Source organism: Rhinoderma darwinii, chromosome 5, assembly GCF_050947455.1.
Source record: "Rhinoderma darwinii isolate aRhiDar2 chromosome 5, aRhiDar2.hap1, whole genome shotgun sequence".
Classification (NCBI taxonomy): Eukaryota; Metazoa; Chordata; class Amphibia; order Anura; family Rhinodermatidae; genus Rhinoderma; species Rhinoderma darwinii.
The window spans coordinates 213095610-213121994 of NC_134691.1; the positions used below are offsets into that span (position 1 = coordinate 213095610).

At 45.4% G+C, this 26385-nt stretch overlaps 3 non-coding genes and 1 pseudogene across 3 annotated transcripts; all 4 read right to left on the reverse strand.

Annotated features, from left to right (window-relative positions):
• Positions 1–6137: 6137 nt before the first annotated feature.
• On the reverse strand, positions 6138–6325 carry LOC142653826 (U2 spliceosomal RNA). The gene has a single exon (XR_012848683.1). It is a non-coding gene; the product is annotated as a U2 spliceosomal RNA (small nuclear RNA).
• A 7008-nt stretch (positions 6326–13333) lies between these two features.
• LOC142654622 (U2 spliceosomal RNA) lies at positions 13334–13444 on the reverse strand (annotated as a pseudogene).
• Positions 13445–14714: 1270 nt separating this feature from the next.
• LOC142654048 (U2 spliceosomal RNA) lies at positions 14715–14908 on the reverse strand. Its single transcript, XR_012848846.1, has one exon. It is a non-coding gene; the product is annotated as a U2 spliceosomal RNA (small nuclear RNA).
• A 6618-nt stretch (positions 14909–21526) lies between these two features.
• On the reverse strand, positions 21527–21724 carry LOC142654328 (U2 spliceosomal RNA). The gene has a single exon (XR_012849002.1). It is a non-coding gene; the product is annotated as a U2 spliceosomal RNA (small nuclear RNA).
• Between the last annotated feature and the right edge of the window lie 4661 nt (positions 21725–26385).

The window sequence follows — 26385 nt, forward strand, 5'->3', positions numbered from 1 at the left end:
GCTCCATATAGTCTTTGAGAAAGCGCAAGTCCATAAAAGATGAAAGACTGTTTCTTCTTGGTGGCATCCCTCTCTTGGGCATACGGCAGTGTTTGATAGTCTTCTTCTGTGCTGAAAGGAACGGCATGGCAGGCAACTGTGGACGCAGCTCCAGGCTAGATCTTTCTGGGAATTAAAAAGATAATAACAATTCATCATTCTCCATATGTTTTTACATTGTATTTCGTTAAAATTACCAATAATACATACTTCAGTGGATTTTAAAATAAACTTAGTTAACACTTTGCCATTCATTAAGACCTCTGTTTTTACCTTAGTGAGATTAAAAAGGACAACAATTTTCTCAAAAATGTCATAAATATATGGTGTGTCAAAACTATACGGATGCTTGAGGTCAGTTTTAAACCAACCGAGACGCCTCATACAATTCCCCAAATTATATTTTAAAAAGAAGGACCAGTAGTTTTCTTTAAAAAAATTCCTAAAGCATAATGAAAAAAATTTAGTATATAAGAAAACTCTGAAATCAGTAAAATCCTTTCCTCCTTTTTCTTTGGGTTTAAAAACAGTTTCTCTTTTTAATTTTTCCATTTTTGAGTTCCAAAAAAAGGTGAAGCATGCTTTTTGTAATTTACATAGAACTCGAGTGGGAGGGGGGAAGACCAAGCTCAGGTATAAAATCAAGGGCAGGATCACCATTTTAATAATAAGCACTTTGCCCTCCATAGTCAGCTCTCGTAATCTCCATATGCACAACTTCTGGTTCACTTTTTGCATAATCCCCTCCCAGTTTTCTGTTACATCATTGTATTTATTAAAATATACACCTAAAATCTTCACTTTTTCTACAGTTGGAACTTCAATGTCACTCATGTCTATTGCACCTATCTTTAAAATTTCACATTTATTAAAATTAACTTTAAAACCTGATGCACAGCAGAAATTGTTGATTAGTTTTAAAGACTTCTTTAGTGATATGTTGTCTTTACAGGTTATGGCGACATCATCCATATAACTTGCTACCTTGGCTTCTATACCTTTGCTCCCAGGGAGAGATACTCCACGAATATCATTATCTCTCCTGATCATGCATAAAAGGGGTTCAAGAGCACAGATAAAAAGTAGGGGTGATAGGGGGCAGCCTTGTTTCACACCGGACCTGAGGGGAACAGCCTGGGACTTAAAACCATTAATTAAAATTTTACTTTGACAGTTATCGTAAAATGCCTTTAAAGAATTTAAAAAATTCCCTGGTATGCCCATCTTTCCTAAAACATTAAATAAAAACTGGTGTGAGACCCTATCAAATGCTTTTTCAAAGTCTACCATTAAAATTGCCAAGTTGCTTTTCCTGCTGTTTGCGTCATCTATCAGGTCTTTTATGAGGTTTAGGTTTTCCCATATACTCCTACCTGGGATTCCACATACTTGGTTTGGATGAATAAGCGTCTCAATCACGTTTTTTAATCTGTTTGCACAGATCTTGGCCATTACCTTATAATCACAATTTAGGAGTGTAATCGGCCTCCAATTCTTGATCTCCTCCTTATTACCTTTTTTATACAATAAAGAAACGTCACCCATTTTCCAAGATTCTGGTAAAATTTTTGAGTTAAAAGCTTCTAAAAGGAGAGATAAAAGATCATCCTTTAAAACCTCATAAAACGTTCTATAAAATTCAATTGGTACCCCATCAGCTCCTGGAACTTTACCCAACTTAAAACTATTTATGGTATCCAGTATTTCTTTTTCTGTAATGGGCTGTAATAAAACAGATTGGGCATTAGAATCTAAAACACATGAAATTTCCTTTAAAACATCATCCATAACATTTTTATCCACATTTTTTTCGTTAAAAAGGTCTTTATAATAAGTATGTGTTTTTTCCAAAATATTATCAATTACTGTTTCTCCTTCCATTTTTTCTATATGAATTCTCCTCTGTACACTTTTTTTAAAAAAATATCTGGAGCACTTTTCATTTTCTTCAATGTGTTGTATTTTAGCCTTAAAGATTATTTCTTTTCCTTTATCTTCCAAAAATGTTTTTACCTCTTTTTTAACGTGTATTATTTCTTCAGTCACATCTATCCCCACAGACCTCATTTTGTAGAGTGTTTGTAATTGTGTATTATATTTTTCGTAAACCGCTCTCTTTTCTCTTGCTTTTTGAACTCCATACCTGATAAAGAATTCTTTTATATTTTTCTTCATTTTATCCCACCATATTCTCATAGATTCTGTAGGGTCCTTTTTCTGCTTGCACCTGTTGTAAAACTTAGTAAAATGTGCCATTATTTTTTCATCTTTTAAAAGCGACACGTTCATCTTCCATGAACTAGCACCTCTTCTAAAACCAGGATCAAGATTTAAGACAAATAAAAGGCCTTTATGGTCAGAGAACATGTTAGTTAAAAGTTCACAGTGGACAGGTAAGATTTGCTGAGAAGAAAAAATAAAATCAATTCTTGAGCTGCATCGTATATTACTCCATGTAGTACTTTCCAGTTCAGACATTTTTTTGTTGCAATTTTTAAAAACATCTGTAAGTTTAAAGTCAGTTACGATATTACTTAATAGACCAGAAGTTTTGTCATAGTTTCTACTGGAAGATTGTGTAGATCTTTTTTCACCTCTTAAAACACAATTAAAATCCCCGGCTAAAACTAAAGGACAGGAATTATTAATAAACAGAGGTAAAATTTCCAACATCTCTTCTCTTTCTTTTTTGTTCGGTGATCCATAAAAATTTAAAAACTGCCACATAACACCATTAAGAAAGGCCTTAACCAATAAAATCCTACCTGGTAAAATTTCTTGTTTAAAGGAAATATTAACATTACCTTTAAAAAGTATTGCCACTCCTGCAGATTTTGTTATATTGGAACCAGACCACACCGAAGTCCCATATGTCCAATCTTTTTCATACCTCTTATATTCCGCCTGATGAGGGATGCCACACTCCTGCAAGAAGAACACCGAGGCGGAAAGCAGGGATAGATAATTAAAAAGTACTGTTCTGCGTGTGCTTGACTTGATACCCCTTACATTTAGGGAGAGTCCTTTCAAAACTGCCATCAATTAAGTTAAAAGGTGGGATAAAACACAAATTTCAACCTCTTAAAGTCTTAATTTCTTCTTCCAGCCTAGCCAACCCCTGAGAACTGTCAGAGATATCCTGGTCACCCCTAGAGGTCACGCAGCGCAATAAGTCTGTTGAGCTGGAATCACTGTCTGTTGCCTCCTCCGAAAAATCCTCACAGAGAGGACTAGGGAGAGTATTTGGATCACTCGTCACTGTCTTCTTACCCCTTTCTGGCGGTTCTGACCCATAGTCCATCTCTTCCGTGCGGCTTCTTGTATGGGAAGCCCCAGGCTGTCTGACAGACGTCTGAGCCATTTCTTCCGGGGTTTCCGAGATGATGCTGGGTGTTTCAAGTTCTCCCTCAGGTTGTATTGCCGAATAACGGTTTCCCATCTTCAGTACTTCCCGATTTAGAGGATCACCTGTTTTCCTTTTTTTTGCACCCGATTCTTCTTTTAGTTGAGCCTGAGATGCAGCTTCCTCCGGGTTACTACCTTCCCTGCAAGAGGAAAGCATCCCCGTCCCCTGCTTCTCCATCCTTTTCCTCTCCTTTTGACGGTCTTTCATTTTAATCTGCGACTGGAATCCTTCACTGTCAAGAGAGACAACAGACTTACCGGTAGAAATTTCTGTAGCGTGACCTGCTTCCTGGGCTTCCATATTTGCCTCCTCTTCTGGGGCTGGCTGGTTTCCAAGCTGTCTCCCACGTTGAGGTTGGTGTATATTTTTTTGCGGTTTCTGTCTGTGGGGACAGGATGCATAGAAGTGACTGGGATCTTGACATAAACTACAATTTTTTGGTTCACTACAACTTCGAACCGTATGATTTTTACTTCCACAATTTGTACAGGTACTTTCACAATCATTTTTTGAATGCCCATATTTTTTGCAGATTCTGCAGAATTCCTCCATACCATTAAAAAAAATATCACCATTAATATTGCCCAATTTAAAACGAGCTGGGGGTACCAATTTTTCCTCAGGTGTTTTGGGATTGTCTTTTAATTCTACAAAAAATTTCCATTTTGAAGTCCACACATCAAACTCATTCATAACCTTCCCCTTAGGAATAACTAGAGTACAGTAATTTTTCAGAAAGAACACAATCTCCTCTTCAGTTATATAAGGGGAATACATTTTAATCACCATGAGTTTTCGATCTGAGGGGAAGTGCTCCACAATCTGGACCCCTTTCAGCCTGGGATCTCTGCCTACCTTTTTCAAGCGATTCACAAAATCCAAGTAAATACCGTCATATCGCAAGGTCACGTCATAGATCCCATGCCTAGGATAGTCCTGGATTGCCAAAATCTCCAAGGGTCGGATTGCGAACACTCCCAGGAGCACTTCCTCGATCAGGTGTTTCAGACCGCCGTTTGCTGGAGCCTCCTCCGTATACGTAAAACGTATAGAGTTTTTGAGCCGAGTGAAATTCGGCTCAAATGTTGGGTTGTCATTTCCTGCCATGACAAACCACCAACTTGTATGCGCACCACAGAGACACACGGGTCACTGTAACCAACTAACGCAACTCCCCTTTTCGGCCGAAACCTACACGGGGGTATATGGATCGCAACCCGTTGCTCAGGACTAAGCCTCTCTCCCAAATAGCAGCACGGGGGTGAAGTCCAGGCGAACCTGGACGATCCCCCGAGGCCGAGAGAGAGGGTACCTGAGCACCTCCCAACCAAGACCAAGGCAGAGCTGATACGAATAAACAGCACTACACTTGATCTCAGCCAGAAGGCCGAGAAGCGATAACCCGAATGGGCCTGGCGTTGACCGAGCCTGCCTAATACTGCTGTTCACCCCTTGCAGCGATTCAGCCTACTCCTAGGCAATTCCACGGGGCCCTGCAGGCGCGCACACACTCACAGCTACTAAGCGGGAGGTGAATAAAGGCCGGAGAGGAAGCAAGACAGGATTTGCTTCTTTTGCTTGCACCACAATGCAGTGCTGAAAGAAGAGGAATCTACATAAAACCGCCTTCCTGGCAACGCCCAAATGCCCTCCTGCCGTGCAAACACTGGCAGCAGCAGCAGCAGCAGCAGCAGTAAGTGCATGCCCACTGCCACCCCTTCTCCTTTCACACCTTGTATCAGCTTTAATCCAGTCAGGTGCTGCCTGCTGAGCAGCACTGACCAACACTGCCTGGGCCCAGGCTTTTATCTCTGAGGCCCCATTATGATGTCAGAAAGCTGGCTCTGGCTCCTGAGGGCTCCACTATGACACGTGCAAAGTTCCGTCTGAACTTTATATAAGACGGTGAGGCTCAGTCAGTCACTCAGTGTTGCCTGAGAGGGCAACACTGCAACAGCCGGCCGCCAGGCTGTCTTTTTTTGCACAGCTAGTTGCCTCCAGGAGGCCACAAGAGGGAGACAAGGGACTGCAAAGTGGAAAATAGGCATCCACCAACTTTACAGACAACTTCTCCTTGCTCCTACAACCTCCATCCTTGCACAGTTTGTTATTCTTCTAGGTAACATAGTAACAAATCCAAATTGCTGCTCTCTTTGTAGGCAAGCAAGGCTTTGTTGCAACTGCAATTCTTACTTCTTCTTGAAATGTAGGGACGACAGTACATTCCATCACATCCATCTAGTGTACACAGGTAGGTCCATTGTGGCGGGCAGGCGAGCGGGCGGGCTGCTTTATTGGCTGTTTGCTGTTCCCCTACTCCACTCCACTATTTGACTGTTGTGCTGCATCAATCAATCAATCAATCAATCAATCAATCAATCAGTGGCTGGCTCAGGTGCAGCTCTTTAACTTACCTAAAAGGGAGGGCGGAGAGAAGACAAGGAAGGTGAATGAGCTGTTCCAATGTGAAATGCCGGAAACACAGAAACACAGACGACACAAAACAAGAGGTGGCAATCTATTCATTAATTGCATTTAATCAATGAGCTCATTATCACACATGACTGTACAAATGCATTGTCCAACAGGTGTTGAAATAATGGGATTAAAAGGGGAGATCCCTTCAGAAAGACAAAAACAATAGCAAACACAAATAGCACTTTTGGAATCTGATTTTAGTAAACACATAAGGGAAGGGTGCACCGGTCCTGGAAATACTGCAATACCAGGTCAATGCGTGGAGTGGACAGAGCAAGCTCTATTTCCATCTCCCTGTTCTAAAAATCCATTTAATATATGGTCCCCAGATAGGGGACGTATCAGATATTAAACTGATAAGAACAGATTTTTTGATTGAAAATTGCTTTATTGACAATCAATCGTCATCATACAAACATTACTGCGACGCAGCGCAAGCCATGAAGCAGCAAATAATAAATAATAACAGTCGTCAAACATAACATGACAGTATAATACACAGTACAGGCTAGCCTATGCTATACATTACACCACATGCTACACTAACATTCTTGCATTCACTAACGCCAAACAACAAAGCATTACAGACAAGTGATGGGATAGGGGAGTGGGTAGGAGGGGATAGGGAAGGGGGAAATCACAGGCCCGAAGCTTTATTGAAAGACAACACACAAGAAGGGAGAGTGGGGGGAAGGGGAGTATCAGTCCTCTTCCTCATCGACGTCCGGGCTGTCCCAGGTGGAATAGTCTCTGAGCAGGCTGTGGATCAGCCTGCGGCAGTCCTGGACGGACACACTCTCTCTCCGCAAAATCAGACGGTTCCTGGCAAACCATATAGCGTCCTTAAAGCAGTTCATAAGGCGCCAGGCTTCCTGGATTGCTCCATCCGTGGTATTCCCAGGAAATAGTCCATAAAGTACCGAGCGGTACGACAGTCTGTTCCTGGGTACTGAGTCCTTGAGTTCATGTTCCAAGGCTTTCAACAGACCCTGTGCAAAGGGGCACTGCCAGAAAATGTGCAAAGATGTTTCCTCCGTGAAGGGGCACCTGGGGCAGTACCGGGTCTTGCACAGGTTGCGGGCATGCATGAATGACCTAAGAGGCAGTCCTCCCTGGATGGCCATCCATGAAATGTCCTTGTGCCCATTGGTCAACCTGCCAGATGACACGTTAGTCCAAACAGTCTCCAACGTGTCGGCATGAAGCCCTGGAACAAACTCCAGTGAGTCCTTTGCTCTGATGTGCTTGTGGATCGTCTTAGGTTTCCACAAGTCGGGCTTAAGACCCTCCAGTTGATGCTCCCTCACAAACCGGACGACATCTCCGTAGAACCAGGGAGCGTGCCAGTTGTAAGGGAAGGAGCTGTCCCACTTGTCCCAGCCAAAACCTCGCCAGAGGGGAAGGAGGAAGTAGCGGGACATGGCCTTGCCCGCAGAGTCGTTTGCTGTCCTCAGAGTCCTACGAACACAGTCACATACAAAAGCGATCCGCAGCAGAGTGGGAATGTCGGGTATACCCTTCCCACCTTTGCGGGGCTCCTTGTACATAACAGTCCGCTTTACTCTGTCCATTTTCGAGCCCCAGATGAAGCGAAACACAGTCCTGGTGATGGCCCTCGAGACGGTGGCAAGAGGGGGCCATGCCTGTGCAGTGTATTGTAGCACAGGCAAGACTTCGTTACGCAGGACCATTGCTTTGCCCTCAATAGTGAGTTGTCTGAGGCTCCACAGTCCGATCCTTTGGTTGACTTTGGCCAAGCGTTCTTCCCACGACTTTAGGGCTGCACCTTCCTTACCGAACCAGACTCCCAGAATTTTGATGAAGTCCGGCTTGATAGTAAACGGGAAGGAGGCAGGAGAAGGCAGATACCACTTTCCGAAGAGCATGGCTTCCGACTTCCCGCAGTTGACTTTTGCCCCTGAAGCGCGTCCGAACTCCTCACAGGTCTGGACGAGTGCAGTCACCGAACTCTGGTCAGCGCAGAAGACGGTCACGTCGTCCATGTACAGCGAGCATTTGACCTCGAAGTGTCCTGGACCTGGTGCGGTGATCCCTCTGATCTCTCCATTCTGCCGGATAGCCTCTGCGAAGAGCTCTATAACACAAACAAAAAGGAGAGGTGAAAGAGGACAGCCTTGTCTAACCCCCGACGATACAGGAAAGGGGTCAGTCTTCCAGCCGTTCACCAGCACCGAGCTGTAAATGTCGCAATACATCAGGTTAACATACAAACAGAACAACCTGCCAAGCCGCAGCCTACGCAGAGCCTTACCCATGAATTCGTGAGAGACCCGGTCAAAAGCCTTCTCCTGATCCAGACTGACCAGGGCCGCGTGTGTACGGCGGCTTTGCATGTAATGCACCGTGTCCCTCACCAGGGCAAGACTGTCGGCCACCCTACGGCCAGGAATGCCGCAGGTTTGGTCCGATCCGATGATCTGTCCGATGACAACCTTCAGTCTGTTGGTCAATACTTTGGCGAGGATCTTGTAGTCCACGTTCAGGAGAGAGATGGGACGCCAGTTTTTCAGGTCACATCTCTCCCCCTTCCGCTTATACAAGATCGTGATCATGCCTTCTCTCAAGGACGGTGGCATTCTACCCTCCACCACCATCTCCTCATAGAGCTCCAGCAGGTCCGGACAGATCAAGTCCCCCAGCGCTACATAGAGCTCTGCTGGGAGACCATCACTGCCCGGGGTCCTGCCGGGTCTGAAGGATTTAGCGGCAGAGAGCAGTTCCTCCACCGTCAGGGGTACGTCCATAGCCTCCGTACCTGCAGGATCAAGATGATTAGTGATACCTGACAGGAATTTATCGGCGGCTTCGGGGTCAGTGGTTTTCCGGGAGTAGAGGCTTCGGTAGTAGTCTGTGACGACTCCCATCACCTCCTTCTTCCCAGAATGCATGTTTCCGGTCTCATCTCGGAGTTCCTTCAGGGGCGTGTGGCCGGCATGGAGTTTCCTGAAAAAGAACGAGTTACATTTCTCACCCTTCTCCAGGTTCTCCACCTTGGAACGAAAGACAATTCGCTTGGATTCCTCCTCAAAGTGCCTTTTCAGGCCCTTTTTGGCTTCCTCCAGCTCCTTCCTGACGTCCCAGCCGCATTGAAGGAGGTCTTGCAGGGATCGCAGCTGACGCTGCATCTCTCTGAAGTCTCTCTTCCTCTCACACGCCTGTTGACGACTTTTTGCCTGAAAGAAACAACGAAATTCAACTTTAACATATTCCCACCAGTCACAGGTTTTGTCAAAGAAAACTTTATCATTCCTCCAAACAATATAGGCGTCTCTAAGTTCCGCCAGTACCTCTTCTCTTTCCAGCAGGGCACAATTCAGCTTCCAGGAGCCAGGGCCGGGAGGAAAACCGTGGCCGATGGCACCCTGGAAGAGAATGGCCCTGTGGTCAGAGAAGAAGCAGGGGACCATGGAGTGCCCATGCTGCTTGACTGCCCGGGAGGTGAACACAAAGTCAATCCGAGAACGAAGTGAGCCATCGGGTCGGCTCCATGAATAGTTCACAGAGCCGATCCCCATGGAGCCCACAACGTCCTGCAAGGATGCTTCGGTTACCATCTCGATAAGCAGTTTGGAACTGACATCCAGCTTGATTGAAGTGCCGGAACTTCGTCCATCCTCTTCGATGGGGCAGTTGAAGTCCCCGGCCATCACCACTGCCCTAGTGGTGGCGAGCTGGGTCCGCAGGGTCTGGAATAGTTCCAGGCGCTCAGCCTTCATAGGGGGAGCGTACACGTTGATGAGCCTAATCGGCTCTCCCGCCCAGGAACCGTCTACGACCAACAAGCGGCCGCAGACGAGCTCCTGGACAGAGTCAACAGTAAATACGCTTCCCCTAATCAGGATGGCAACCCCTGCAGACTTACAGTCGCCCCCACCAGACCAGTAGGACGGGCCATGGGTCCACTGCCTGGCCAGATGATGGTATGACCTGGAAGAGGGGAGAGTACATTCCTGCAGCATAAATACATCACTCGACTGCTTGGAAAGAAAAGTTAGCACCATCTGACATCTAGTCCTATCTCTAACACTCCTCACATTGAGGCTAAAGATGTTAAGTTTAGCAGCCATGGGGGAGAATAAAGAAGGTTAGTGCAAACGATACACCTTAGTTACCAGTCCGGTCGGGCGGATCCTCCTCTCTGGAGCCTGGCGGGTCCGGAAGATCCAGCAGGCCCTCTGACAAAAATTGTTCCAGGATTGTAGCCACCTGGATGTCTGTTGTGAAGTCGATGACCTCAGGTTCAGACACGAGTTCCTCCACCATCTGCTCCATTTCCTCCTGCTGCGCAAGGGAATCTTCGCAGATTTCCACGACTTGTCTCTTTGAGGACTCAGCAGCTGGGCTGTCCCTCACCTTTCTCTTCCTCTGGATGGCACCTGAGGAGACAAGAGGGGGAAAATCCTCCAGGGAGAGGACTCCAGCAGCTGGAGGGGAAGATGTTAGTGCTGCTGGAGCTGGGGAGAAGGGAGGCTGGGTTGGGAGAGGTGCAGGTGACAGGACCACTGAGATGGGTGGGTAGGAGAAGGTGAGAGCCTCAGTGGGGGTGACAGGGGTTGGGGACGGGGGGGTGGGGAGGGCCGGGCGAGGGAGGGTGGGAAGGGTAGGGCGAGGGAGGGCCGGGAGAGGGGGGGGAGGGACTGTCGTCTTCTTACCATCCTTCTTTTTCCCGGTCTTCTGTGCCGCTGGAGCTCTGGCTGGGGCGGGGTTCCCTCTGGCTGGAGCTTTTGCTGCTACAGTTGCCCAGGATCGATCCCTCTTCGGGCAGTCCTTGTAAGAGTGGGCTGCTTGTCCGCAGAGGTTGCACATTGTCCGTTTCGGGCAGTCTTTGGTCTCGTGTCCTGTTACCCGGCAGTTCTTGCAGGCGTCCTCCTTGCAGTCCTTCACCGAATGACCCTTCTTGCTGCATCTCCTGCAGATCTGCGGCATGTCCGGGTAATAGATGAGGCCGTAGGAGTTGCCCAGCGAGAATGACTGGGGCAGGTGCTGGAGGCCGTCTTCCGCGCTCGAATCCTTGTTCAGTCGGACGATTACCGACCACTTGCCAGTCCAGAAGCCGAGTCCGTTCAGGATGTGGGTGGGTTCCCTCACCACTGTGCAGAACCGCTTCAGGAGCGTGGTGATGTCTTTGCCGGGGGTGTGTGGGTTCCGCATTGAGACCGTCACCCGCCTTTCCTCTCTTTGGACAGGGCAGTTGCCCACAAAGCGAGAGAAAGGGGATTCAGGCCTCGCCGCTTTCACCATCTCCCAGTACCTTCTGCAGATGTTGATCGAAGCGAAGGTCACGAAGAACATCCCGGTCATGAAGGCCTGGATACTGATGGTCTCCGGCTTAGCGAAGCCCTGATCCAGGAGCATCTTCTGGCAGAACACTTCTTCCGTCATGTCCGGCACTCTCCCGTCCACCTCCTTGAGCTTCAGGGCCACCGTCTGCTTCATCCAGGGCTCCAGGGTTGGAGCAGCCTGGTTCGGCTTCCTGGTGGCCTGTTGGCTTGAGGAGGCTTCAGGAGGAGATGTCCTGGCCTGGGCCGGCTCACCTGGTCCATCAGCCTTCTCCTTCTGGGTGGCAGGGTTGCTGGTTGAGGCCATGGCTTCTTCCAGCTGTTCCTGTCGCTTGGGGAGGATCTTCGATAGCTCTTTCCCGAAGGGGGCGGAGCTATGCAAATCTTCTCCTTGCTGGCCGAGGTTCTTCCACGAAATTTCTTCCGCAGCGGTTCCTCGTCGAGCTTCTTCTTCTGCGGCCGAGCTTCTTCGAAGATCCCCTTCAGCAGCGGCTCTTCTCCGAAGTTCTCCTTCTTCTTCCCGGCAGCGATCTCCCGGAGCTTCTTCCTCGATGGCGGCTTCTCCCTTCTGGATCGTCGTCTTCGCTGGTTCTTCTCCGCAGTTCGTCGCCGGCTTCGCCTGGAACGCTCTTGGATCGCTAAGCTAGTGTTTATAGCCCCCAGTGGTTCTCCGAGCTATCTATCCTTACAAGGACTGATAAGAACAGATAAGGTTTCCACTCAGATCCGTCTCGAGTTAAATTTTAAACTTCAAATTTAAAGACTTGATCATCATTATGAAAAAACCAAATATAATTTTTATTTCTCTCTCTTTTTTTTTTAAAGTAAAATTAATAAAACAAACCGTTTCTTACAGCGATTACACCAAGCATATCCACAAGATGTTCTCGAAGATCTTGACCGTCCCATTCCAAATTTACAATACATGCCAACCAGGTTGGTACTTTATATCTCTCCAGAAAATCTGGTATATTCCCTCTTAAACAGGTTCGTACCCGCCTCCGAACCTTCTCAAAATTAATTTTATCTCTTAATCCCTCCACGTCTTTCACTAGTTTATCTCTTTCTGCTCTATCTTCATCTGAAACTACATTTTGTTCCACAATTTTCCTCCTTTTTGTTTCATCACTTTTTTTAACCTCAACACTTTTCCCCGCTCCTCCCTTTTTCTGTGGTTTATCCTCTTTTTGTGGGGTAACTTTCTCTTCCTTTCTTTTAACGGTCTTCTTACTCTCCTCCTTTGCTTCACTTTTACTTTTTTTTGGACAATTTTTAAACACATGCCCTTCTTCTCTACACATGTTACACACTTTGCCCTTCTCACAATCATTATACTTATGACCTTCCTTAAAACATTTGGTACAAATTATTTTTCCACAATTCTCCTTCTCATGCCCATACTCTTTACAATTGTGGCAAAAAATCCCCATTCCAAAAAAGTAGAGATTCCCACTTGCACTGCCAATTTTAAAGCGTGCTGGAGGAAGCAATAAGTTTCCAGCCTCTCCAACTGCCTTAAATTTACACAGGAATTTCCATTTACCTGTCCAGAATCCAAAGGGATTAAAGACCTTACCCTTCTCCACCACCTCCTCACAGAACTTAGTGAGAAAGCATATAATATCGTCTTTACACACATAGGGGGAAAACATTTTAACAATGACCAACTTTTTGCTAGGAGCAAAGTGCGGTGTTACAATCACACCAACCAGTCTTGGATCCTGCTTCTTCTTCTTTAAAGTGTCCAGAAAATCCAGATAAATGTCCTCTGTACAAAAAGTGACATCGAAACATCCTCTTCTTGGATAGTCCATTACAGACAATATCCATTGTCTCTCCAACTGGAAAAGATCAAGCAAGAGTACCTTCGTTAGGAATTCCAAGTCTCTGCTTTGTCCTCCAGATTCCTCCATCGTAAAACGAACAGCATTCCGAGTACGCATGTAGTCAGGGACTTCCTCCATCCTGCCGCAACAAAAGCCAACGATATCCAAAGAAATCCAAAGATAGTACCTTCAGCACCTAGATGCCAGGCAAGTGATCGCTCCCCGTTGCCCTGGACTAATCCTCCTCCCCAATAGCAGCAGAGGGGTGAAGTCTCTCCTAAGAGAAACGATCCCCCCAGGCCAAGGAAAAGGGTACCAGGGCACCTCCTGACCAAGAAACAAGGCAATACCCTAAAGTACTACACTTGATCTTAGCCAAAAGGCCGAGAAGCGATAACCCGAATGGGCCGGGCGTTGACCGAGCCTGCCTAATACTGCTGTTCACCCCTTGCAGCGATTGATTCAGCCTACTCCTAGGCAATTCCATGGGGCCCTGCAGGCTCACACACTCACAGCTACGAAGCGGGAGGTGAATAAAGGCCGGAGAGGAAGCCAGACAGGATTTGCTTCTTTTGCTTGCACCACAATGCAGTGCTGAAAGAGGAGGAATCTACATAAAAACGCCTTCCTGGCAACGCCCAAATGCCCTGCTGCCATGCAGATAAACACTGGCAGCGGCAGCCAGTGCATGCCCACAGCCACCCCTTGTTCCTTCACACCTTGTATCAGCTGTAATCCAGTCGGGTGCTGCCTGCTGAGCAGCACTGACCAACACTGCCTGGGCCCAGGCTTTTATCTATCTCTGAGGCCCCATTATGATGTCAGAAAGCTGGCTCTGGAATCCTGAGGGCTCCACTATGACACGTGCAAAGTTCCGTCTGAACTTTATATAAGACGGTGAGGCTCAGTCAGTCACTCAGTGTTGCCTGAGAGGGCAACACTGCAACAGCCGGCCGCCAGGCTGTCTTTTTTTTGCACAGCTAGTTGCCTCCAGGAGGCCACAAGAGGGAGACAAGGGACTGCAAAATGGAAAATAGGCATCCACCAACTTTACAGACAACTTCTCTTTGCTCCTACAACCTCCATCCTTGCACAGTTTGTTATTCTTCCAGGTAACATAGTAACAAATCCAAATTGCTGCTCTCTTTGTAGGCAAGCAAGGCTTTGTTGCAACTGCAATTCTTACTTCTTCTTGGAAACGTAGGGACGACAGTACATTCCATCACATCCATCTAGTGTACACAGGTAGGTCCATTGTGGCGGGCGGGCGGGCGGGGGGGGGGGGGCGGGCGGGCTGCTTGCTTTAATGGCTGTTTGCTGTTCCCCCTACTCCACTCCACTATTTGACAGTGGTGCTGCATCAATCAGTGGCTGGCTCAGGTGCAGCTCTTTAACTTACCTAAAAGGGAGGGCGGAGAGAAGACAAGGAAGGTGAATGAGCTGTTCCAATGTGAAATGGCGCAAACACAGAAACACAAACGACACAAAACAAGAGGTGGCAATGTATTCATTAATTGCATTTAATCAATGAGCTCATTATCACTCATGCATTGTCCAACAGGTGTTGAAATAATGGGATTAAAAGGGGAGATCCCTTCAGAAAGACAGAAACAATAGCAAAGACAAAAAACACTTTTGGAATCTGATTTTAGACAACACATAAGGAAAGGGTGCACCGGTCCTGGAAATACTGCAATACCAGGTCAATGCGTGGAGTGGACAGAGCAAGCTCTATTTCCATCTCCCTGTTCTAAAAATCCATTTAATATATGGTCCCCAGATAGGGGACGTATCAGATATTAAACTGATAAGAACAGATTTTTTTCAGTTGGCTACCCCCTCGCGGGGGTGTCAATGATTTATTTATAAAAATTTCAATTTTACAATAAAACACATTTTAGTTACACAGATACATACAAATAATTTTTACATTGTAACAATAGTAAAATCAAATTTTCATAAAATTTATGTAGAGGGACATGGGGCAAATCTTTATTTATTTGGAGTTCCAGTCAGTCACAAACCATTTATTTAGAAGGGTGGCATTCCTTTTTTTGTCTAATAAAAAATAAATATACATCTCACTAAAACAAAGACCTAAAACATCATCAACCGATAAAACGTCGTGCTTAAAAAGGAGGATGTTCCTGGCCTTCCATAGAGCTTCTTTGGCGCAGTTCATCGTCTTCCATGCAATTATCTTCTGACTCGCGGTTGGGCATCCTAAAAAGTCCATATAAAATATCTTCATAGTTTAAGTCCTTTAGGTCTGCCATCTTCACCAAAAGAGGGAATATTTTTTTCCAAAATTGTTTTGCAAAGTCACATGTCCAAAAAATATGTCTTATAGTTTCCTCGGCCTGGCAGCCTTCCCTCGGGCAGACGGCAGACCTCGCGAATCCTCTTCTGTACTGGAATGCCCGGCATGGAAGACATTGATGAACGCAGCTCCAGGCCAGGTCCATCTGTGCATTAAAAAGATAAAACACATTAATCATTTTGAAAATAAAAGCACATCGTTGCGTATTAAAATTCTCTACATTGCTAACCGTCTCGCTCTCTCTCAGGTCTTTTATTAGTTTTTTGCTATTCTTAAGTTCATTCACGGTCTTCCCTTTTAAATTGAAGAGAGCCACTATTTTTTCTAAAATTACGTAGTTTGCTGGTAATTTAAAAGCGTATGGTGAGGATAAAATTATGTTAAACCAACCAAACCTCCGCATAAAAAACCCAGTATTAAAACGTAAAAAGTAAGACCAATAGTGCTCTTTAAAAAGGGAATTAAAACAGAAACTAAAGAACTTAATTAAAAGAAACCTATTAAAATCAGGAAAATCTTTGCCACCCTTTGGTTTGGACTTTATTACCGTTTCTCGTTTCAATTTCTCCATCCTGGAACTCCAAAAGAAGGTAAAACATGCTTTTGTTATTTTTCGTAATAAAACTGTTGGGGGAGGGAACACCATGCTTGTATATAAAAGAAGGGGTAAAATGACCATTTTTATGATTAAAATTTTTCCCTCCATGGTGAGTTTCCTCATATTCCACATACAAATTTTATTGTTTACCTTCTGCGCCACCATGTCCCAACTTATAAAACCATTGTCGTGCTCACTGAAGGAGATACCTAAAACTTTAATAGTATCTGACACAGGAACGGGTACGTCTCTAAAAACCATGCTTCCTATTCTTAAAATATTACTTTTGCTGAAATTTATTCTAAAACCGGAAGCACAGCAATAAAACTCAATTTGTTTTAGGGCTTTCTGAAGCGAGAGGGTGTCCCTACAAAGTATCGCCACATCATCCATGTACCCCACTGCTTTAGCCTCTATGCCGCCTCCCCCTGGCAGGGGGACTCCACGTATTTGTTTATCACGGCGTATTGCGCATAGCAGAGGCTCTAGTGCACATATGAAAAGCAGTGGGGACAAGGGACACCCCTGCTTCACCCCAGAGTTTAAAAGAACGTCCTGTGTCTTAAAACCATTTACTAAAATTTTGCTTGTGCAATCTTTATAAAAGGCTTTAATAGATAGTAAAAAACCTTCAGGTATACCCATCCGCTCTAAAACCTTAAAAAGATAAAAGTGCGATACTCGGTCGAAAGCTTTTTGAAAATCTATGGATAAAATGGCTAATTTTCCGTTTCTAGATTTTGTGTCTTCAATCGCATCTTTTATTAAATTAATATTATCCCAGATGCTGCGGCCTGGCACCCCACACACCTGGTTAGAGTGTATGATGTGGGGTACTATGGCTTTTAAACGGTTTGCACATAGTTTTGCCATTATTTTGTAGTCACTATTCAGAAGGGTTATTGGTCTCCAATTCTCTAAAACTGCGATGTCACCTTTTTTGTATAGCAAGGAGACCTCACCCTTCCGCCAGGACTTAGGCAGCATCTTGGAATGAAAGACTTCGGTAAAAAGGTTTAAGAGATCATCTTTTAAAATATCATAAAATTTGACATAAAACTCGCTGGGTATACCGTCCGGGCCAGGAACTTTACCTGCTTTAAAACTCTTCACTGTCTCTAAAATCTCCTGCTCCGACAGTTCCTGCAATAAAAAATTCTGGGAGACAGGGTCTAAAACAGTGGTAATCTCCTTCAGCGAGTCACGCATAAAATCACGATCCACAGTTTTCACATTAAAAAGGTCAGTATAAAACTCATGAACTTTACTTAAAAGACCCTGTACATCCGACACCCCATCAATATTTTTAAGAATTGCTTTTTTATTGTTTATTTTCTTAAAAAAGTACCTGGAGCAGGTCTCGTTCTCTTCCACGTGCTGTACTTTAGAACGAAATATAATTTCTTTACCTTTCTGCTCCAGGCACTGAGCTATCTCTTTTTTTAAGTTGGCGATGTCGTCTTGTACCTCTATCTCGTGTTCTCTCATCTTGTACAGGGTCTGTAGGCGGGTGTTGAGAATTTTAAAAAAAGCTTGCTTCTCTCTAGCTTTCGCCACGCTTTTTTTAATAAAAAATTCTTTTATTTTCCTTTTCATTTTCTCCCACCATGCGGTGATGGGAGCCCGTGTGTCTCTCACCCACCTACTCTCTTTGTAAAATTCAATAAAATCTGTAAAAACCTGTGGATCATCTAAAAGGGAAACATTTAACTTCCAGGACTTTTTACTAATAATGTTATTAAAATCACGCTTTACATAAAATGATAAAAGCTTGTGATCAGAAAAAACATTGGTTAAAACTTCACATTTAAAAGGCAGTAGATTCTCATTACAAAATATAAAATCTATCCTGGAGCTACAGGTGGCGTTGCTCCAGGTAACGCCGGCTTCCTCTGGACTGCTCCTGTTACACTCTTTATAAACGTCTTTTAATTTAAAATCACCCACCATATCTTTGAGCAGTCCAGAGGTCTTGTCATAGTTTCTGCTTGTAGCGCTGGTAAGCCGGCGTTCCCCCCTCAGGATACAATTAAAATCACCTGCGAGGATAAAAGGCTCAGTCGTGTTAATAAAAAGAGGTAAAATCGCTAACATTTCTGCTCTTTCATTTTTATCTGGTGAGCCGTAAAAATTTAAAAACTGCCATTTCACACCGTCAATAAAAGCCTTAACCAATAAAATACGTCCTGGAAGAATCTCTTGGATAAAATCGATTAAAACGTTTCCCTTAAAAAGAATGGCGACCCCTGCTGATCTGGACTCGTTAGATCCAGACCAGACTGATGGACCATACTTCCAATCCTCTTGGTATTTATGGTACTTCATCATATGGGGAATGCCGCACTCCTGCAGGAAAAAAACAGAGGCTGCCAGGCCAGCTAAAAAGCTGAAGAGAGCAACCCTTCTAACTTTGGACTTGGCGCCCCTCACGTTGAGGGAGATTCCCTTTACTTCTGACATTGTGGAGATTAAAATAGCGTCTTGATTTTAAAATAATAAATATTCGTGGAACTTAAAATCAGACATTTCCTCCACCAGCATTACCAGAACTCTCGTTTGCGCTCATATCCCCACCCTCGTCCGAATCGCCTGCAAAGAGGGACGAAAAGGGAGAGGAACTACCTTCACTGAGAGCCGTGCCAGCAACTCTTATCTCGTACAAGGGGAGCCCACTCTCGCTTAGCGTCACCTGGGTCTCCACTGGGTGACCACGTAGGTCCATTTCGGGTGGGTCCCCCAAGGGCCCCGCCTCTCCCCCCAGGCTCTGTTGACGCCGTCTTAGAGGGGGAGGTTGCGCACACGGCGGGGTGTCCGGTATCTGGGAGGGAACAGTGCCCACCCTCCTCACCAGGTCAGGCGAGGAGGTGGTCCTAGGAGGAGCCTCACTTTTCTTCACGTATGTGTCCATCTGCTCCTCCCCTGATTCCCTCCTACCAGCACGCTCCTGTTTTCCCTTTTTTCGGGGACCCACCGCTACCCAGTTCTCCTGCTCGGAGTCAGACTCCTGAGACCCAGGTACAGGAGCAGGCCCGGCACCCACTGGACAACCAGCCCTCTGGGATGCCACAGTATCATTGGTGGCCTGCTCCTTTTCCGCCTTTCGCTTAGCTTGCCTTTTGTCATTGGCGCTGGGCTCCTTCCTTTCCTCAGAGGTTGCTGGCTGCAAGGCACCTGCTTTGGCTCCATTACTCCGCACCACTGAAGCCCAGGTGCCTCGCTGCTCCTTCGCGGCCCCGGCATGCTCCTCTCCCCGGGGGTGGGACTGGTCTGCTGGTGGAGCACGTGGGGGCGCCTCGGGTTGCTCATTTTCTTCGCCTCGGTACCTATGGGGACAAGAATAGTACAAATGACCAGTTTTTTGGCAAAAATTACATTTTTTCTCTTGTGAGCACTCTCTCATATTGTGCTCTTTGCTTCCACAGTTTCTACAGGTGACATCGCAGTTAAAACTGGTATGTCCATAAGTACCGCAGGCCCTGCAGAAGTTTGGCATCCCTGAAAAATAGAGGTCGCCATTCACATTTCCAATTTTAAAACGAGCCGGTGGTAATCTCGTTTCCTGGGTGGAGGGGTCCTTTATCAATGTTACTAAGAACTTCCACTTGACGGTCCACACTCCACACTCGTTCATAACTCTCCCCAACAGTTTGACATTCTTGAAGTAGGCAGCTAAGAATGCTGCCACTTCCATATCCTTCACATATGGGGAGTACATTTTAATCACCACGAGTTTCGTAATTTCGAAGGCATGTTCTACTACCTGGACTCCCGCTACCACGAGTTCACCTTTTCTCCTCTCAGCTCGGTCCATGGCATCACGGAGGATTCCTTCTCCCATAAAGGTGACATCGAAAATTCCTCGTTTCGGGTAGTCCTGGATTGCCAAAATCTCGTTCTTGTGGACCGCCAGTAGTTCTTCCAAGATCTTGTGGACCAAGAATTTTACGCCACGTGGACCGCCTCCACCCTCTGCCACGATAAATCGGGCAGAGTTCCTTAGCCGGGCATACACCGGCACCGCATCTGGCTCGCCTGCCATTTCCGTGGCCAGGCCGAACCGCACAGCAAAAAGCTGCGCCCTATGGGGTCCTGAGACGTACCAAAGGGCTGGGGGGGGATCGCAACTCGTTGCTCAGGACTAAGCCTCTCTCCCAAATAGCAGCACGGGGGTGAAGTCCAGGCGAACCTGGACGATCCCCCGAGGCCGAGAGAGAGGGTACCTGAGCACCTTCTGACTAAAAACCTCCTGTATAAATACACTTGGTCTTAGCCAAAAGGCCGAGAAGCGATAACCCGAATGGGCCGGGCGTTGACCGAGCCTGCCTAATACTGCTGTTCACCCCTTGCAGCGATTGATTCAGCCTACTCCTAGGCAATTCCATGGGGCCCTGCAGGCTCACACACTCACAGCTACGAAGCGGGAGGTGAATAAAGGCCGGAGAGGAAGCCAGACAGGATTTGCTTCTTTTGCTTGCACCACAATGCAGTGCTGAAAGAGGAGGAATCTACATAAAAACGCCTTCCTGGCAACGCCCAAATGCCCTGCTGCCATGCAGATAAACACTGGCAGCGGCAGCCAGTGCATGCCCACAGCCACCCCTTGTTCCTTCACACCTTGTATCAGCTGTAATCCAGTCGGGTGCTGCCTGCTGAGCAGCACTGACCAACACTGCCTGGGCCCAGGCTTTTATCTATCTCTGAGGCCCCATTATGATGTCAGAAAGCTGGCTCTGGAATCCTGAGGGCTCCACTATGACACGTGCAAAGTTCCGTCTGAACTTTATATAAGACGGTGAGGCTCAGTCAGTCACTCAGTGTTGCCTGAGAGGGCAACACTGCAACAGCCGGCCGCCAGGCTGTCTTTTTTTTGCACAGCTAGTTGCCTCCAGGAGGCCACAAGAGGGAGACAAGGGACTGCAAAATGGAAAATAGGCATCCACCAACTTTACAGACAACTTCTCTTTGCTCCTACAACCTCCATCCTTGCACAGTTTGTTATTCTTCCAGGTAACATAGTAACAAATCCAAATTGCTGCTCTCTTTGTAGGCAAGCAAGGCTTTGTTGCAACTGCAATTCTTACTTCTTCTTGGAAATGTAGGGACGACAGTACATTCCATCACATCCATCTAGTGTACACAGGTAGGTCCATTGTGGCGGGCGGGCGGGCGGGGGGGGGGGGCGGGCGGGCTGCTTGCTTTAATGGCTGTTTGCTGTTCCCCCTACTCCACTCCACTATTTGACTGTGGTGCTGCATCAATCAGTGGCTGGCTCAGGTGCAGCTCTTTAACTTACCTAAAAGGGAGGGCGGAGAGAAGACAAGGAAGGTGAATGAGCTGTTCCAATGTGAAATGGCGCAAACACAGAAACACAAACGACACAAAACAAGAGGTGGCAATGTATTCATTAATTGCATTTAATCAATGAGCTCATTATCACTCATGCATTGTCCAACAGGTGTTGAAATAATGGGATTAAAAGGGGAGATCCCTTCAGAAAGACAGAAACAATAGCAAAGACAAAAAACACTTTTGGAATCTGATTTTAGACAACACATAAGGAAAGGGTGCACCGGTCCTGGAAATACTGCAATACCAGACCAATGCGTGGAGTGGACAGAGCAAGCTCTATTTCCATCTCCCTGTTCTAAAAATCCATTTAATATATGGTCCCCAGATAGGGGACGTATCAGATATTAAACTGATAAGAACAGATTTTTTTTTCAGTTGGCTACCCCCTCGCGGGGGTGTCAATGATTTATTAATAAAAATTCAATTTTACAATAGATAACACTACAATTACATCAAACATTTTCATATTGTTACAATAGTAAAAATCAAATTACATTAATATTTATAGGGGGACATGGTGGCAAATCTTTATTTATTGGAGTTCCAGTCAGTCACAAACCATTTATTTAGAAGGGTGGCATTTGCTTTCCTGTCAATTAAATAATATAAATACATCTCACTAAAACAAAGACCTAAAACATCATCCGTTGTTAAAACGTCGTGTTTAAAAAGAAGGATGTTCCTGGCCTTCCAAAGAGCTTCTTTAGCGCAATTCATCGTCTTCCATGCTATTGTCTTCTGATTCGCGGTCGGGCATCCAAATTGTCCATATAAAATATCATCGTAACATAACTCCTTCAGGTCTGCCATCTTTTCCATAAGAGGGAATATCTTTTTCCAAAAATGTTGTGCAAAGTAACATGTCCAAAGTAAATGACGCACTGTCTCCTCAGCCTGGCAGCCTTCCCTCGGGCAGACGGCAGACCTCGCAAATCTTCTTCTGTATTGGAATGCCCGGCATGGAAGACATTGATGAATGCAGCTCCAGGCCAGGTCCTTCTGTGTGTTAAAGAGATAAAATATGTTAGACATTTTCCAGATAAAACCACTGCGTTTTTCGTTAAAATTGTCTATTCTGCTGACCGCATCCTCTCTTTTTAGGTCGATTAAAAGCTTCTTGCTATTTTTAAGATCATTAATACTCTTCCCTTTTAATTTAAATAAAGCAACTATTTTTTCTAAAATTACATATTGTGGGGGTAAATTAAAAGCATAAGGTGAGGTTAAAATAATCTGGAACCACCCACACCTTCTCATAAAAAACCCTGTATTATAACGTAAATAAAACGACCAATAGTGCTCTTTAAAAAGGGAATTAAAACAGAAGCTAAAAAATTTTAGTAAAAGAAACCTATTAAAATCTGGAAAGTCTTTGCCACCCTTTGGTTTGGACTTCATCACGATTCCTCTCTTTAATTTCTCCATTCTGGAACTCCAAAAGAAAGTAAAACAAGCTTTGGTTATTTTTCTCAGTAAAACCATGGGAGGAGGGAAAACCATACTCAGATATAAAAGCAGGGGTAAAATGACCATTTTAATAATTAAAATTTTTCCCTCCATAGTAAGCTTCCTCATATTCCACATACATATCTTCTTGTTTACTTTCTGCGCCACCATGTCCCAACTGATAAAACCATTGTCGTACTCACTGAAGGAGACCCCTAAAATTTTAATATTATCCGACACAGGAACTGGTATGTCACTAAAAACCATGCTTCCTATGCTTAAAATACTACTCTTGCTAAAGTTTATCTTAAAACTGGAAGCACAGCAATAAAACTCTATCTGCTTGAGGGCTCTCTGAAGCGACCGGGTGTCCCTGCATAATACCGCTACATCATCCATGTACCCCACTGCTTTAGCCTTTATGCCGCCTCCCCCTGGTAGGGGGACTCCACGTATCAACTTGTCTCGGTGAATTGCGCATAATAGAGGCTCTAACGCACATATAAAAAGCAGTGGGGACAAGGGACACCCCTGCTTCACCCCAGAGTTTAAAAATACGTCCTGTGTCTTAAAACCATTTACTAAAATCTTACTTGTACAATTTTTATAAAAGGCTTTGATGGATAATAAAAATCCTTCAGGTATACCCATACGCTCTAAAACCTTAAACAAATAAAAGTGAGAGACACGGTCAAAAGCTTTTTCAAAGTCTATTGATAAAATTGCTAAATTATTCTTCCTAGACCTCGTGTCCTCAATCACATCTTTAATAAGGTTAAGATTGTCCCAGATGCTGCGGCCTGGCACCCCACATACTTGGTTGGAATGTATTATGTGGGGTATTATGGCTTTCATCCGGTTCGCACATAATTTAGCCATGATCTTGTAGTCGCTGTTTAGAAGGGTTATTGGTCTCCAGTTCTTTAAAACTGCGATGTCACCCGTCTTGTATAATAGGGAGACCTCACCCTTCTGCCAGGACTTAGGCAGCATCTTGGATTTAAAAACTTCTGCGTATAGTAAAAACAAATCTTCTTTTAAAAGATCATAAAATTTTACATAAAACTCACTGGGTATACCGTCCGGACCAGGAACTTTACCTGCTTTAAAACTTTTAACTGTTTCTAAAATCTCCTGCTCCGTCAGGTCCTGCAATAAAAAATTCTGGGAGACAGGGTCTAAAACAGTGGTAATCTCCTTCAGTGAGTCACGCATAAAATCACGATCCACAGTCTTAACATTAAAAAGGTCAGTATAAAACTCATGAACTTTACTTAAAAGACCCTGTACATCCGACACACCTTCAATATTTTTGATGACAGCCCTTTTATTGTTGATTTTTTTAAAAAAGTACCTGGAGCAGGTCTCGTTCTCCTCTATGTTTTGAATTTTTGAACGAAAGATTATTTCTTTACCTTTCTGCTCCAGGCACTGGGCTATCTCCTTTTTAAGGTCGGTGATGTCGGCTTCCACTTCTATTTCATTGTCTCGCATTTTGTACAGGGTCTGCAGACGGGTGTTTAGTGTATTAAAAACAGCATATTTTATTTTGGCTTTTACCACACTCTTTTTAATAAAAAAATCTTTTATTTTACTTTTCATCTTCTCCCACCATGCACTGATGGGAGCTCTGGTATCTCTCACCCGCCTGCTTTTCTTGTAAAATTCAATAAAATCGGTTAAAACCTGTGGATCATCTAAAAGGGAAACATTCATCTTCCAGGACTTCTTACAAATAAGATTATTAAGATCACGCTTCACATAAAAAGATAAAAGCCTATGATCTGAAAACACGTTGGTTAAAACTTCACATTTAAAAGGCAGTAAGTTCTCATTACAAAATATAAAATCTATCCTGGAGCTACAGGTGGCGTTGCTCCAGGTAACGCCGGCTTCCTCTGGACTGCTCCTGTTACATTCTTTGTAAACATCTTTTAAATTAAAATCGCTCACCATATTTTTGAGCAGTCCAGAGGTCTTATCGTAATTTCTGCTTGTAGCACTTGTAAGCCGGCGTTCCCCTCTCAGGATACAGTTAAAATCACCTGCGAGGATAAAAGGCTCAGTTGTGTTAATAAAAAGAGGTAAAACTTCTAGCATTTCTGCCCTCTCATTTTTATCAGGTGAGCCATAAAAATTTAAAAACTGCCATTTCACACCGTCAATAAAAGCCTTAACCAATAAAATACGTCCTGGTAAGATTTCTTGAATAAAATCAATTAAAACGTTTCCCTTAAATAGAATGGCGACCCCTGCTGATCTGGACTCGTTTGATCCAGACCAGACGGATGGACCATATTTCCAATCTTCTTTATATTTGGTGTACTTCATCGTATGGGGAATACCGCACTCCTGCAGGAAAAAAACAGAGGCTGCCAGGCAAGATAAAAAATTGAAGAGAGCAACCCTTCTTACTTTAGACTTGGCGCCCCTCACGTTGAGGGATATTCCCTTTAGTTCAGACATTGTGGAGTTTTGAATGCGTATTTGATTTTAAAATAATAAATAGTAGCGGTATTTTAAAATCACACATTTTCTCCACCAGCAATACCAAATATCTCACTTGGGCTCAGATACCCGCCCCCGTCCGAATCATTTGTCAGGAGGGAGAACGAAGGAGGGTAACGCCAGCAACCAAACTCATTCGGATCTCCCTGGGTCTCAAACGGTTGACCGTCTAGGTCGGGTGGGTCCCCTAGGGGGCTCGCACCTCCCCCCTGGGACCGTGCAGGCCCTTCTGGAGGGGGAGGTTGCGCACAAGGTGGGGTGTCAGTTTCCACGGGGGGAACAGTGCCCGCCCTCCTCACCAGTCGCGGCGAGGAGGGGGTTCTAGGAGGAGCCGCATCGTTTTTCACCGTTGTGTCCATCTGCTCCTCCCCTGTCTCCCCCCTACTGACTCTGGCTTGCCTCCCTTTTTTACGGGGACCCACCGGCACCTCGTCCTCTTCATCCGACGAGGATGCCAGAGACCCAGGGCTTGGAGCAGGCCCGGCACCCCCTGAGCAACCAGCCTTCTGGGATGCCTCAGTTTTTCCGGCCTGCTCCTTTTCCGCCTTCCGCTTAGTCTGCCGCTTTTCCTTCGCACTGGGCTCCCCTTTATCCTCCAAGGTTGCTGGCTGCGAGGTACCTCTCTCCTCTTTCGTGTGGCTGGTCTGTTCCTCTCCCTGGGGACGGGTTTGGTCCGCTGGTGGAGCACGTGGGGGCGCTCCGGGTTGCTCATCTTCTTCGCCTCGGTACCTATAGGGGCAAGAAAAATACAGATGACCAGTTTTCTGACAAAAGTTACATTTTTTTTTTCCTATGCATTCTCTTATTGTGTGCTCTTTGCTTCCGCAGTTTCTGCAGGTGACATCGCAGTTGTAACTGGTATGCCCATAGGTACCGCAGGCCCTGCAGAAGTTTGGCATCCCCGAGAAGTAGAGGTCGCCATTCACTGTTCCAATTTTAAAACGAGCCGGTGGGAGTCTCGTATTTTGGGTGGAGGGGTCCTTTATCAAAGTCACTAAGTACTTCCACTTGACGGTCCACACACCGCACTCGTTCATAACTCTCCCCATAAGCTTGATGTTCTTGAAGTAGGCAGCTAAGAATGCTGCCACTTCCTGGTCCTTCACATATGGGGA